This window comes from Pagrus major, chromosome 2 (genome assembly GCF_040436345.1).
Source record: "Pagrus major chromosome 2, Pma_NU_1.0".
Taxonomy (NCBI): Eukaryota; Metazoa; Chordata; class Actinopteri; order Spariformes; family Sparidae; genus Pagrus; species Pagrus major.
The window spans coordinates 35852199-35857740 of NC_133216.1; positions in this window are offsets into that span (position 1 = coordinate 35852199).

Sequence of the window (5542 nt, forward strand, 5' to 3'; positions counted from 1 at the left end):
TTCGAATGATTATTATTATTATTATTATTATTATTATTATTATTTTATTCCTTCGTCCAAAATGATCGCATTTTTCACTGCCTGAATGTGAATGAAAAGTCGATTTTATTTGGCAAAGTCATTAGGCTTGGCGAAAAATTTTATAATCTGTTGTTGTTGTGAACGTGCACCACTAGGTGGCGCTATTATCAAGGAAAGTACGTTTTGGCTAATAACTCCCACATACTTTGTCGCACCTTCAAAAACCTCATATCCACGCTTTCAGTGAATTGTGCTGAATCTCCTGATATAGGCCACGCCCATTTCTGCCTGGCGTTTTTTTTCACTAGCTCGCGAAATGTCGCAAACCTACTTTTTCGAACTCCTCCCAGGCAATTTCACCAATTTGCACCAAACTTTGCACACAGCATCTGTGGACCCTCCTGACAAAAAGTTATTAAAAGAATTTTGATATTCCAAGAAATACTCAAGTTATTAAATAACAAGTTCCTGCAGATTTCGTTCCAAACAGGAAGTGTTGCATATCTCCACATTGGTTTGTCCAAATGACGTCAACCTCAGGATCCTACTTCCTCATGAGCCCCTAAGGCTCTTTGCTAAATTTTGGTTGATGACCACTAGGTGGCGCTCTTTAAATTGAACTATTTTATATCTCCATATTGGTGGGTCGGATTAACACAAAACTTGGTATAATTCTTGCCACTGCCCTTCTGAGGACAGCTGACGAAGGTGTTACCGATCTGACACTAGGTGGCGCTCTGGTGGCAGTTTCATTTTATATTTGGCACTGTGCCCACACCATAACATTTATGGACATGAAATTCATAGGGGTGGTGTAGACTGGCCCCTGTAACTCACACACCAAAAATGACCAGCAGGTGGCGCTATTATCAACATAAAGCAGTTCTTGGCTAATAGCTCCCACATAATATGGTGCACATTGTTAAACCTTATATCTACGTGTTCCCTGAATTCAGCTGGACTGTGTGATGTAGGCCACGCCCACTTTCTCGCCAGAACTCAATTGGCAAATTCGCCAAATGTCGCAAACCTACTTTTTCGAACTCCTCCCAGGCAATTTCACCAATTTGCACAAAACTTTGCACGCAGCATCTGTGGACCCTTCTGACAAAAAGTTATTAAAAGAATTTTGATATGCTAAAGAATACTCAAGTTATTAAATAACAACTTCCTGTGGATTCGGGTCAAAACAGGAAGTGTTGCATATCTCCACATTGGTGTGTCCAAATGACGTGAAACTCAGGATAGTACTTCCCCATGAGCCCCTAAGGCTCTGTGCGAAATCTTGGCCCATGACCACTAGGTGGCGCTATTTAAATTGAAGTATTTTATATCTCGACATTGGTTGGTCGGATTAACACAAAACTTGGTACACTGATTGCCAATGGCCTCCTGAGGACAGCTGACGAAGGTGTTACCGATCTGACAATAGGTGGCGCTCTGGTGGCAATTTCATTTTATAATTGGCACTGTGCCCACACCATAACACTTATGGATATGAAACTGATTGGGGTGGTATAGACTGGTATCTGTAACTCACACACCAAAAATCACCAGCAGGTGGCGCTATTATCAACACAATACCGTTTTTGGCTATCAGTTAAGACATGCGTGCACAATAACGGGGCAATGGGTCCGGGTAAGGAGCACGCCCCGACCCGCGTGGCCTGCGAGGGCCCGTTCATCGCTGCTTGCAGCTTTAATTATTTGTTTTTTTTTTTCTTCTGCCAAAATGATCGCATTTTTCACTGCCTGAACATACCCCAAAACTCACCAAACTTGGAATATAGATCAGACCTGGCGAAAAATTTTATAATCTGTTGTCGTTGTGAATTTTCACCACTAGGTGGCGCTACAATCAAGGAAAGTGCGTTTTGGCTAATAACTCCCACATACTTTGTCGCACATTCAAAAACCTTATATCCACGCGTTCAGTGAATTGTGCTGAATCTCCTGATATAGGCCACGCCCATTTCCGCCTACCGTTTTTTTTCGTTAGCTCGCGAAATGTCAAAAACCTACTTTTTCGAACTCCTCCCAGGCAATTTCACCGATTTGCCCCAAACTTTGCACACAGCATCTGTGGACCCTTCTGACAAAAAGTTATTAAAAGAATTTTGATATTCCAAAGAATACTCAAGTTATTAAATAACAACTTCCTGTGAAATCGGGTCACAACAGGAAGTGTTGCATATCTCCACATTGGTGCGTCCAAATGACGTGAAACTCAGGATACTACTTGCGCATGAGCCCCAAAGGCTCTGTGCGAAATGTTGGCCGACGACCACTAGGTGGCGCTATTTAAATTGAAGTATTTTATATCTCAACATCGGTTGGTCGGATGAACACAAAACTTGGTACACTCATTGCCACTGCCCTCCTGAGGATAGCTGACAAAGGGGTTACCGATCTGACACTAGGTGGCGCTCTGGTGGCAGTTTCATTTTATATTTGGCACTGTGCCCACACCATAACACTTATGGATATGAAATTCATAGGGGTGGTATAGACTGGCCCCTGTAACTCACACACCAAAAATCACCAGCAGGTGGCGCTATTATCAAGAAAAAATGTTTTTTGCTAATTACTCCCACATAATATGGTGCACATCGTTAAACATTATATCTATATGTTCCCTGAATACAGCCGAACTGTGTGATGTAGGCCACGCCCACGTTCGCACTGAATTTCCATTCGCAAATTCGCCAAATGTCGCAAACCTACTTTTTCGAACTCCTCCCAGGCAATTTTTCCAATTTGCACCAAACTTTGCACACAGCATCTGTGGACTCTCCTGACAAAAAGTTATTAAAAGAATTGTGATAGTCTAAAGCACGGCCAAAATATAAAACAACAATTTCCTGCACGTTGTGGTAAACCACACAGTCTTGCATATCTTGATGAAATACAGTCCGATTAACACAAAACTTTTTTGATTTGTCTTCCATGCCCACATGAGGGTTCGTGCCAAATTCGGTGCATATCCACCAATAGGTGGCGCTTTTATTGCTAAATGACGAAATGACAGCTTGACTGCCTTCACTTTCATTTCCTCAATGGAAGTTGTTGCATGTAGAAGCCCCGACAGCAGCATGTCACGACAGCAGCTTGCCCCAACGGCAGCATGTCCCGACAGCAGCACGCCCGACAGCAGCACGCCCCGACCCGCGTGGACTGCGAGGGCCCGTTCATCGCTGCTTGCAGCTTTAATTATTATTTTTTTTTTTTTTCCCTGCCAAAATGATCGCATTTTTCACTGCCTGAACATACCCCAAAACTCATCAAACTTGGAATATATGTCACACCTGGCGAAAAATTTTATAATCTGTTGTCGTTGTGAACTTTCACCACTAGGTGGCGCTACAATCAAAGAAAGTGCGTTTTGGCTAATAACTCCCACATACTTTGTCGCACATTCAAAACCCTTATATCCACACGTTCAGTGAATTGTGCTGAATCTCCTGATATAGGCCACGCCCATTTCCGCCTACCGTTTTTTTTCGCTAGCTCGCGAAATGTCGAAAACCTACTTTTTCGAACTCCTCCCAGGCAATTTCACCGATTTGCAGGAAACTTTGCACACAGCATCTGTGGACGCTTCTGACAAAAAGTTATTAAAAGAATTTTGATACGCCAAGGGGTACTCAAGTTATGAAATAACAACTTCCTGTGGATTCGGGTCACAACAGGAAGTCCTGCATATCTCCACATTGGTTTTTCCAAATGACGTGAAACTCAGGATACTACTTCCACATGAGCCCCTAAGGTTCTGTGCAAAATCTTGGCCCATGACCACTAGGTGGCGCTCTTTAAATTGAAGTATTTTATATCTCGACATTGGTTGGTTGGATTAACACAAAACTTGGTACACTCATTGCCAATGGCCTCCTGAGGACAGCTGACAAAGGGGTTACCGATCTGACACTAGGTGGCGCTCTGGTGGCAGTTTCTTTTTATATGTGGCACTATGCCCATACCATAACGCTTATGGATATGAAATTCATAGGGGTGATATAGACTGGCCCCTGTAACTCACACACCAAAAATGACCAGCAGGTGACGCTATTATAAACACAAACCGTTTTTGTCTAATAACTCCCACATAATATGGCACACATTGTTTAACCTTATATCTATGTGTTCCCTGCATTCCGCTGAATTAGGTGATGTAGGCCACGGCCACTTTTGCGCTAAATTCCCATTTGCTAATTCACGAAATGTCACAAACCTACTTTTTCGAACTCCTCCCAGGCAATTTCACAGATTTGCACCAAACTTTGCACACAGCATCTGTGGACACTCCTGACAAAAAGTTATCAAAAGAATTGTGATAGTCCAACGAACCACCAAAATATACAACTATAACTTCCTGCACATTGTGGTCAAACACACAGTTCATCATATCTCCACCAAATACAGTCTGATTAACACAAAACTTTAGATAATTTAACATGATTGGGGGTGGGTGTGGCCAGGGGACTCCATAGCGCCACCTAACGTCGAGTCATGTGACCAAAAACATTCTCGGATCATCATGAAATTTACAGGACTCATGGGTCTCAAGGGTTTAGCCAGGAATTATTTTTGTCGGAATTTTTGCTGGAACAGGAAGTCAGCCATCTTGAATGGGGTGCGGCAAATTTAATTTTTCGACAGTGTTTTCGGGACTTTAGGATGATCGCAGACTCACCAAATTTGGCTCGTAGCTTCAAACCAATGAGTACATTTATTCGATACCATAACTGCCCTCATGCGCGGCACAACAGCTCAGTAGCGCCCCCTAACGCCCCCCTTATGGCTTTTCCCATATTGTACGGACCCATTTCTATGCCTCGTACTTTATTTAACTTGTCCTACGGATTTAACGCCACAGATTTCACAATCACTAAGTCTCATCTTCATACCTTGATGATAAAAAGTTGTCAAAAGCTTTCGCCTACGTTGTTCCTGGTGGGCGTGGCGGTGCGGTTTATTTTGATGACCCCCTTATGGCTTTTCCCATTCTGTAGGAACCCATTTCTAAGCCTCGTACATCATTTAACTTGGCCTATAGATTTAATGCCTCAGACTTCACACTCACTAAGTCTCATCCTCATACCTTGATGATGAAAAGTTGTCAAAAGCTTTCGCCTACGTTGTTCCTGGTGGGCGTGGCGGTGCGGTTTATTTCGATGACCCCCTTATGGCTTTTCCCATTTCTAAGCCTCGTACTTTAACTAACTCATCCTACAGATTTAACACCACAGACTTCACATTCACTCATTAGCATCCTCATAAATTCAACAGCCTGTGTTGTACCTGGTGGGCGTGGCGGTGCGGTCAATTTCAATCCTTCGCCATCAAGCAGGAAGTCCTTATAACTTCAACATACAATTTCCCATCTGCATGAAATTGCTCACACATGTAGAGGGGCTCGCCCTGAATACGTCTCTGCATCAATACTGTGTCATATCTATAGCACCACCCACTGGACACAGAAAGTCGCTGAATATGCCACTGTTGTGTTGTAAGTGACACGGAT